Genomic DNA, 10,664 nt, shown 5'->3' with positions numbered 1-10,664 from the left:
TCGGTGATCCTAAGTACTGCTATCCGGGGGCTGGTATCTTTAAAGATGTGTGTGGGTTTTGATTTGTGTTGCTTCAGTTTTGGGGGAAGATCATCCCCAAGCTTCTCCCCAGTGCAGCTCGTGAAGAAGGCTCCCTGCGTTACATTCACTGTAATGCAGTGACATTGATCCTGACCCTTAACCACACAGCCAAGTATTTGTTGGAGGCAGATATTAAACTCTTCCAGAAATACTTTTGGGATAGGTACTTTCTTGTCATATTTGTGCATAGTGATCCTGGTATACAACAATGCACACTCGAGAGAATGCAGGCATCAATTTGTTGGTATGGGAACAATCTATTTTGGGGGGTAGCACTTTCTTTTTTCTGTTTTTTTTTTTCCTTCAAATTCTATTTTAAGTTCAAGGAGTACTTGGACACATAAAATTAACCATTACACACATGGAAAAAGGGTCAGTTTTCATCTGTGAGATTATAGACAGCAGAACTGGGAGCAATGGGCAAAACTCATGGGAGACTCATTTGAGCCTACTACAGGAAGATGTTTATAACAGGTGTGACTATATTAAAAAAAAAAAAAAACACTGTTCTGTAAGAGAATAAGCTTCCAGATCTTCAAGCTTAAGCTGAATGATTCTCTGTAATGGATGCTTTAGAAAGAGTTTCTGCTCTGACTGAAGGTGGGACTGCATGACCCCCCCCCCTCCCCGCTCCAAAGAGTTTCTACCCAGAGAAGTATGATATGCTCAATATTTTGAAAGCCAGTCTTATTTTCATGTAATCTTGGCCAACTCTATCTTCTGCATATTACAGCTAGAGGGATCTCTTTAAATACTTATCTGATTGAGTAGATTTGTTAAGGAAGTTCTTCTAATAGAAGCTAATGAGAGAAAATAGAAGGGAAGAAGCCAAGCCATGTCTCAACCTCAGCCTTTGTCTAAGGTAGGGTAGAACAGAAATTACAACACAGAGCTGATGTCATAAACTGTGAGCTACCCTGGGAACAATATCTCCCAGCACGCTGCATCTCTGGGAAGAGCAGCTCCAGTTGCTCATCGACAGTCCTCTGAAGCAAAGTGTGGGAGTAAACCTTTGAGAGGACTGCATGGTGGAGTTAAGGGGTGGGAGCACAGAAAGAAACCATAAAGGGATTCTGAGAGGATCTAGGCATAGAATTAACACTGTTCTCATGATGTTTCGTTTTAGTCAGGGATGATATGGAACCTTGCAGACGGCATGCATGGATCAACCCACGAAACAGTAAATCACTCAAAATCTTACTACAAAAGACAAAGTCCATATTTGCTTTTACAGAAAAAGATAAATCTTCCTTGATATATTTGGCAGAATCTATGAAGAATTCATTCATTTATTCTTGAAATAAATATCAGGTAGAATCTCTGAACTAAAAGAAACTTCTATGTTGCAAAGCTTTTCTTTTTTCCAAATAATGTAACAGTTTAGAAAACTTGAGAGGTGGGGAAATGTGCTTTCATTCAGTTCTATGTTTTTCTGGAACAGAGCAATAAAAGTAAGATTGACGTCTTGCTGACTGTTTAACTGCCAACCTTGCCACCTGCTATCCTGAGGCAATAAGCAGCCTTATTGGCACCCTTGTGCCTGGAGAGAAAACCAAAAGATGATGAATAGTCAGTCCCTAAAATCAAACGTCATGCACAGCAGTGGCTGGCACAAGATGAAGTGCTTGCTAAGGAAATAGAATGGTGAATTGAAGCTCTCAGACCATTGATCAAACTTGTTTGTAGCCAATCTTCAGTGTTTTGTTTCTGGCTGCTAGAATCTCACTACCCTTCTTGGTCTAAAGGAAGCCAAAGACCCTTTATCTGTTTATACAGACCATATGTAACTACAAACAGAACTGTACAAAGTCATCCCTTTGGAGTCCAGGCATTCATGTACTTCCCCCATATGTAAGCCAAGAAATGAATGCGTTCACTGTTTTTTATTCCCCTGTGAGATCTTGCTACAGATTTACTAGTGGTATGACTTAACCTGTATTTCCAACCTACATATGGAAGAAAGTAATAAAGCCAGTAGATAGTGTTATTGTTAACAGAAAATGAGACCTTTCTGACTCCATTCATGGATGGATAAAGACCTCTCCATAGACTCATCAATTTCACTTTACAGACATAACTGGAAATTGATTAGCCCTTGGAGTGGGGAGCCGCACCTTGTAAGGTACACCTCAGAAGAAGTGGGAAATTTTAGTATTCATAGTTGTTAATGACAACAAGCTAATACTAGTAAGAGAGAATATGTCATCGTGGTAAGTCCTTCCATGAAACTCTCAAAATAAAGATTATTTATTCAGAAGGGTTTGAGTCCACTTACTAACATGTAGTTACTGCATCATATTCACAATGCTCTCTGGCCCTTCAGATGATTGATCCCTCCCTCTGTGCCAAATCTGTATGTTCACATACTTTTATTCCTGTTGTCATACTGTTTTATTATTACTAGTATTAATTGAATTATTATTATTAATTGAATTATTATTATTATTAGAGACAGACTCTTGCTCTGCCACCCAGGCTAGATGCAGCGGTGTGATCTTGGCTCATTGCAACCTCTGCCTCCCAGGTTCAAGCGATTCTCCTTCCTCAGTTTCTTGAGTAGCTCAGATTACAGGGGCATGCCATCACACCACCTGGCTAATATATATATATTTAGTAGAGACAGGGCTTCACCGCATTGGCCAGGCTGGTCTCAAACTCCTGACCTCAAGTGATCCACCCACCTCAGCCTCCCAAAGTGCTGGGATTACAGGAGTGAGCCACCGCACCCGGCCCAATTTATTGAATTATTTTAGACTTTTAGGGCCTTCAGAGCAATGACTTCTGTCTTATTTACTTAACTGCATCTCTTCACATAGGACACAGGTAATTGTGTTCAGTAAATATATATTAAATGAGTGAATTAATGAATGAAAAATATAGAGCAAGAAATTGGAAGAAATGAATTCTCAAGCTCCTTTACAGCTTGTGATTGGCAGAATTCTCAGATGACCCCCAAATGACTCGTGCTTGTATAATCGCCTTCCCTTGAGCGTGGATGGATGAAAATATGATGAGCTATCACTCCTCTGATTATGTTAAGTTATATAGCAAAATAGATTTCTGAAGAGATAATTAAGATTACTAATTTTAATGGTGGAGTTTAATCACTGTAAATTTTGATTTTAATTACTGAAGATTTTGTAGATGTACTTAAATTTACTGATCAACTGACTTTGAGTTAATCAAAACAGAGATGATCTGGGTGGGTCTGACCTGATCACCTGAGACCTATAAATTTGAATCTAGAGGTCAAGGATAGAAGTCAGAAATTAGAAGCAGCAGAGACCTTTTCTTATTAGCCCTGAATGGGCACCTGCCATGTTGAGAGAGAGCCAACATGTTGGAGAATGGCAGATATCCTCTAGGAGCTCCTTCACATTAATCAAGAAGGGGCCTCCTAGACATCAGTCAAGAACACAGGGACTTCAGTGTTACAATCTCTGAACTGAATTCTGGCAACACTCTGAATGAGCCTGGAAAAGAACCACAAGCTTCAGGTGAGGCAGCATCCCAAGGCAACACCTTGATTTCAGCTATGTGAGACTCTGAGCAGAGAACTCAGCTGCATGGTGCTAGATTCCTGACCCATGGAAACGGTGAGATTATAAATAAGTGTTGTTTTACAGATTGTGGCCAATTGTCACACAGCAATAGAAACTAATACACAGTCCTAAAAACAATTATTTAATGGGCAATTTTAAATAATTTTTATGTAGTGGCCAAGAATAAACATATCTTTCATATGCTTCTCATGGCATTGTAATTTCTCCTGTTATAAAATCAGCTTCATGAGGGCTGGGAATTTGCATGTTTTTTTCATTGTTGTATCTTCATGGCCAACAATAGTGCCTGCACGTGGTAGACTTTTCATAAACATTTGCTGAATGAATCAATGTTTTTTGAATTGGACTAAATTGCTTACTATATACTATAATATTGCTATACTGGTAGCAGTGGGAGTGGGTAGGAATGGTATAAAGTAGGGTCATTTTCCTTGAGGAATTTACATTCTGTGATTTTCTTCTATTATAAAATAGAGATTGATGATGGAAAAGGACAATCTGACCAAGCCTGCCTTCCTTTCCCAGCAGACGATTGAGTGCTGTAGAGGAAATATCATGAGCACAAGGGTCAGACAAATTTGAGTTTGTACTCAGGTTCAGCGACTTACTGGCTGGCGTTACATCGACATTCCCAGTTCCTCATCTGTTGATAGGGATTAATAATATCTACCTTGCAGAGTTTTTCTGAGGATTAGAAGCAATATGTGTACATGTAGGGTGATCAATAAGTAGAAACATTATTTTACGACTGATGATGACTTCTGGTATTTTATTCTTTATGTTTTCTTTTCCTCCTGAGTAAAATCGGTTTTTAATGTGAATGAGCAATTTTTTATTCCTCTTGAAAACATTATATGCATTATTTTAGCTCCGTATTTAAGGGTTGTTCTTTTTTCTTTCTTTCTTTTTTGAGATGGGGTGTCTCTCTGTTGCCCAGGCTGGAGTGAAATGGAATGGTCGTAGCTCACTGCAAACTTTGCCTCCCTGATTCAAATGATTCTCCAGCCTCAGCCTCCTGAGTAGCTGGGATTACAGGTGCCCGTCACCATGCCTGGCTAGTTTTTGTATTTTTAGTAGACACGGGGTCTCACTATGTTGGCCAGGCTGGTCTCGAACTCCTGACCTCATGATCTGCATGCCTCAGCCTCACAAGTGATGGGCTTACGGGCATCAGCCACTGTACCCGGCCAAGAGTTATTCTTTATAGTAGGTGTCTATTAAGGTTGATTTAGAGTTTAGTTAATGTAGAATGCAGGTCTTAATGGATAATGATAGGTGCAGTAGCTTTCAACTGAGCATATTTCCATCACTCCACCTTCCAAATGTTGCCTGACCAGTACTGAAGACAACGGAGTTAGGAATTCCTCTAAGCCCTTTTCTTCTGTTAAGACATCCCAGTATAACAGTTTTACTACATTGTTTTTGTTGCAAAGGCAACACACTGTTGGCTCATACTGAGTTTGTAACTCTCTAGATTTTGTTGATAGAAATGATTATTATTAAGCCAGGTGTCTCCTGTCTTGTACATATGAGATAATTTTGGAGACCACTATTATCTTGTTAGTTTCAGCCCAATATTCCAACCTGTCATAATATTTTTTTAAACTTGATTTAGCCATCCATCATATTAACTGTCTCTCCTAGCTTTGTGTTGGCTGTAGATGTGATAAGCAGGCCATCTTGTCCTTGTTTAAGTCATTAGCAAAAGTGTGGAGCACAATATATGAGAGTATAAAACCCTGCAGCATGTCACCAGAACACTGTTTCCCAAAGTATATTCTTTAAGATACTAGTTCCATGAGATTCTAAAAACACCACATATGATCTGCCTTTTCTTGGAAAGTCTCAGTGCAGATTGCACGTTATAAACTGCGAATCTTGCAGTAAATAAAGGAAAATCTTCTTTAACTTCAATTAATCCAACATTTTCCAAGCTTATTTGTATAAGAAAGCCCATTTAGCAGTTGTTTGGATTTATTTATATTAACATAATGCCATGTTCCTAGTTCGTGGAATACACCCCCATCTAGCCCTAATAACATGCTTTAGAACTTTATCATGAAAGACACAAACTAATAGGTCTCTAGTTTCAAAAATTCATTTTATTCATTGTGAACTTTAAGATAAGGCTCCTTTTTTGTCTCTTTGTTATTCAATGTGATTCCTTAAACATTGTGTTACTTCAAGTTGTTTTAATATTCTGGGCTATGTTGATCTCACCATTAATTTGTCTTATTTTATCTTGTGCCTCATTTTCCTCTTCTCCATATTTCTTCTTTTTTTGGATTGAATATCTTTCTCTATATATAAAAGTTGGAAGAAAACAATAAGAGTTTGGTGTTACACTAATGTTACACTGCCTCTCCCAAATAAATTTGATTCTACATGTTCTTTTCACTGTGGGAAGAGCAAACTTTAATTTTTAAAAAAATCATTTAAGTTCTGTATTTTGTATTTTGTTTTCCACAGCCCATTTTCAACTTAATGGTTTATGGAGCTCTTATATTTTTATAAGAGCTTATGGTTTATGGAACTCTTATATTTTTATGGTTTATGGAACTCTTATATTTTTATTTTTGGCTATACACTGTTTATTCTGACTTTTGTGCATGTCTTTTTAAAAATGACCTCATCCCAGACAGTACCTACGGTTCCAATTTTTGTTTGTTTTAAAAAATGTAATCAGTAACTGTATTATCAAAATGTTATTATTATTCTTTCATCTCCTGAAGCAGTCTTCTCTTTTGAATCTCTAGCCATGTGGTCATTCCTAATTTGTCTTACACTTTTTGAGGCCTGCTTTCCTGAAGTCCAGAGTAGATATCTGGCTGTCCCCCAGGATTGCTTTCCACAGCTTTATTATAAATACTAAGAACATTGTTCACATTCTCCAAAGCTACTATCATGTCCATTGACTCAGTCAGTTTTCCCTTGTTGCTAAGAATTAAATTCAAATTAGCAACTCCTTTTGGTTATTTATGGACTCATTAAGAGATGAAATTATTAGCAAAGCAACCTCAGGGTTAGTCAGGTAACTTGATTTTCACATTAAATATATAAAGAGTACTTACTATGTGTCAAGTAAGGCTCTTGTTGAGAAAAATGTAGCAGAGAACATGACAGAGAGAGGAGACAGAGGACATAGTAAACAAAAAAAAATCAAAATATTTCAGCTAATTGCAGGTTCTATAAACAAAGTAAATTACCATAACATGACAGAAAGTTATGGGTAAGGAGTTATATCCATTACTATTAAATTAGATGCTCAGGAAAGGCCTCACTAAAGAAGTAACACTTAAGCTGAGAGCTAAATTCCAAGAGGGATTAAACCATAAAAATATCTTAGGGTAGAATGTTCCACACAGAGCAATAGCAAGTGCACTAGCCCTAAAGTGTGAATAGTCTTCGCATCTTCTAGGAAGAGGAAGAAGGCCAAAGAGCTGAACACAGGGAATCAAGAATGCAGTGGTAGGAATCAAGGTTCAAGAGTGGGCAGGAGATGGAAAGGCAGGGAATATTTTTCAAGTTAACTTTGACTCCAGATGAGGAATAGATGTAGACATGATTGAGAAAGGTGGAAATAAAGAACCCAACAAGGGATCTACTGGGGATTTCAAGAATAGGTATCTGAGGTCCTCCTTGATGCCATGATTCAATTCTGCAATTTTTGTGATCCTAAGGTATAAATATGACATATGTCCCTCCTGGTGGACTCGAGAATGTTATGCATTCTCCCCAAACTAGATAATTTATTATGGCTCTCATTTTTTCTGATTAACTTGTTTTTCTTCATATTTTTCTTATATGGGTCAAGGTTTTTCACATAGTTCAGTCTTTCTTGATTTGTGATACTACTCCATTATCCCATCTTTTCAGATTTGTGTTTCATCAGATCAGACTAATAGTCTTGCTCCATTTGTGCAAAAATGTTACAAACGATGTCCTTGGAGTGGTGCCATGCAGAGCCCCTGAACACTGACTAAGCATATTTTAACCACGAGTCACAGATTATGTCCTATTGATACTTTATACTTCTAAGGGGTTCTCCTGAGTTTCTCTAAATCATTAAGAATTCCCAACTTTATTAGTTGTATTTTGGATAGGAGGAAGGAAAGAAAATTAGCTTTTGTTGAAAGAAGTCTGGAGAAGAAATAACATATCTGGTTCCTTATTTAAATTAGCTAACCAATTTGGTATTGGAAAACACTTCAAGTGAATCATATAACCTCCACAAAGAAACTCTAGTCAGTAGGCAATAACAGTTGCTTCAGGTCAGACACAACTTTGAACTAGCCAAAAATTATCAGGTTTTCTATGAGCACATTAGTTAAACACCAAACAGTTTCCCACTTATTCTTCCTTGCTCAATTGCTCCACTCTCCATGGCATAACACTGAACTCACATAGGTTTCAAGTCCCTTATGACTATGAAGTTATAAGGGACTTATATGACTTAGTGTCTTATATGACTCCAGAGACCTGGGGGTCATGTTAATTTGCTTTTCTCTAATGTATCTGGTTCCCCTATCATAGTACCAGTGAGAGTTGCCTGCAACCAATTGTCTTCTCACCAGAGATTATTGCTTCTGTTACTAGATGAAGGCAGTGGTCATTCTCCCTATTGCCCCAGTCAGTTTTACTGGACAGAATTTCACAAAATTTCCCCACAGAATAATGGGGAGAGAAAAAAGCATGCTCTGTTGTTGCCAAAAAAAAGAACAGAAAAAAATATTTCTGTATCTTTAAAATAATCAATCCTAAAACAGTCATGAACATTGTAGCCCAAGAAATTGACATACTGTTAAAGTTTCTTTCTGAGTGTTCTCTACTATTACCTGACTTAGTTATACTAAAATATGAGCATCAAGACTTAGATTCTACTTCTATCATGGAAAGCTGTGAGAGCTTGGGCAAGTCACATTTTCTCTCTGATCCTTAGGTTTCTCATTTGTAAAGATATTTCATTAGAAAATGAGCCCAGATGCTCCTTCCATTCTAAAGTTCCATTTTCTTTTATCAAGATTTGCCATTAAGGGAAAATATAATAGATTCAGTTTTGTGTATTATTTTCCCTTTTTTCCCCTAGCAAAATAAAGGCCCCACAGCTTGGAAAATCTAAGATTCTACGGAGCCACTTTCTTTAAAATTAGAATACGGTTCTTTTTTCCATGTTCAGCTCTGTTTCCTTGTCTGACCAAAGTACTCTTTCTCTCCAGTATGCTGCACATTAAAAAGTTCAGTGTGGCAGGAGGGAGGAGGATGAGGGGTGATTAGGAACATCTGGAAGAGAGAGCAGAGGGTAGATGATTACTTGTAGCTCATGCAGGAAAAGTTAGATTTAAGTGTTTCTTTGTTTCCAATCCTTCAGCTGCCATGAACCAACTCTAAAGGATTTTGAGCTTAGATTTAGAAAATGAAACACAAGTTAACATTTGGAACTGCAGATTTTTCATCATATAATCATCACATATTCAGAAGGAGGTCTTCTCCTGACAGTGGACCTATGAGATTTATCAGTGACAAAAAGAAAAGAGTGAATGAGTGGTAGAAAAAACTTTAATCTCAGCTAAGGGTTTGGAGTATTAACCAGTCTATTTAGAGTACCCACATTTAATCAACCCACACCATCTTTGCCTTGTATTTATCTAATCAGATGTATTTCAATTTAACATAGTTTTTATTAAGTTCACATTATATGTAGGAAATCATGATTTATCCTCACTTCTCATCCAGAGAATAATGCCTTATTCAAAAAGTAAAGTGTGGATAACATAATTTATATGTGGTGTAGATGACTGAGAAACAGATTACTTGGACACCATATTAGTGAGTCTGTCCATAAAATAGCACTTGTAGTTTTTCATATATTTTAATAAATTTTATATGATAAAAGACCAAATAGAGTCAGGGCTGATGTTTCATGGTTTATATCAATGATTTCCTATATTATCGTGTTGTATTTTATGTGTGTGTGTGGGTGTGTGTGAGTGTGCATGTACGTACATATCTGCAAATTAGGCAGAATCATTGAGATGTTAGATTGGAATAGATACAGTTGATTCTTGTTCATGACAGTTATGTTTTATAAAGACTCTGTGAATGCTGAATTTGCTGTCACTGAACCATTGTTTCTAGGAGAAATACAGGCTTAGGTTCTTGTGAGCCTCTTCTCAAATTTTCATCAACTGACCAAAACATAACCTTGTTTAGTGTGTGTCTGTTTAACTTTCATATCCATATGGAAGTTAGGATACATATGGATGTTAGGCTGAAACATTCAAAGCCAATTTAGATGTAGGGAGCACAGAGGACACAGAGCTCTCCCCATGATAATATTCACTTCCCCAACCTTAGGCAACACTGATATCCCTTTGCATGTTTTCCTGTTCCAATTATGTATTGATACCTAACAAATCACCCCAAAACTTAATTGCTCAGATAGTATCAATAATTTATTTTATTAGAGATCTAGAATTTTTCAGGGTTTGATAGGAATGACTTCTCTCTGCTCCACAGGGCATCTGTTGGAGGCTGGAGGATCTGCTGTCAAGATGACTCACTCTTATGACTAGCAGGTTGGTACTGACTTTCAACTTGGAGCTCCCTAGGGCTATGGGCCAGAGCCTTTGGTTCAGCTCTTTGAGGGCATCTTCATGAGGTAATTTGGCTTCCTCACAGTGTGGTGGGTGGGATCCAAGAGCAAATGTACTAAGAAAGAAGAAATGGAAGTTACCAATTTTTGGTTGCCTGGCCTAGAAAACTGAACGATGTCACTTTGGCATATTTTATGATTCAAGAAGTCACAGAGCCCAAATTTAAGGGTAAAGGACACAGAGCCCTTGACGGGAAGAGGGTCAAAAGGATTTGGGGGCCATATTTCCAAACCAACACAATCACAATGCCATTGACATTACCATTAAGCCTAAGCATTATACCCTAGTAGCAATGATTATAGTTATTTCTTATGACCATTTCTGAATATTTCCCATAATTATTCTCCTAGATTTTCTTGCTGTTATA

This window comes from Pongo pygmaeus, chromosome 2 (assembly GCF_028885625.2).
Source record: "Pongo pygmaeus isolate AG05252 chromosome 2, NHGRI_mPonPyg2-v2.0_pri, whole genome shotgun sequence".
Taxonomy (NCBI): domain Eukaryota; kingdom Metazoa; phylum Chordata; class Mammalia; order Primates; family Hominidae; genus Pongo; species Pongo pygmaeus.
Note: the sequence above shows the minus strand (reverse complement) of the source record.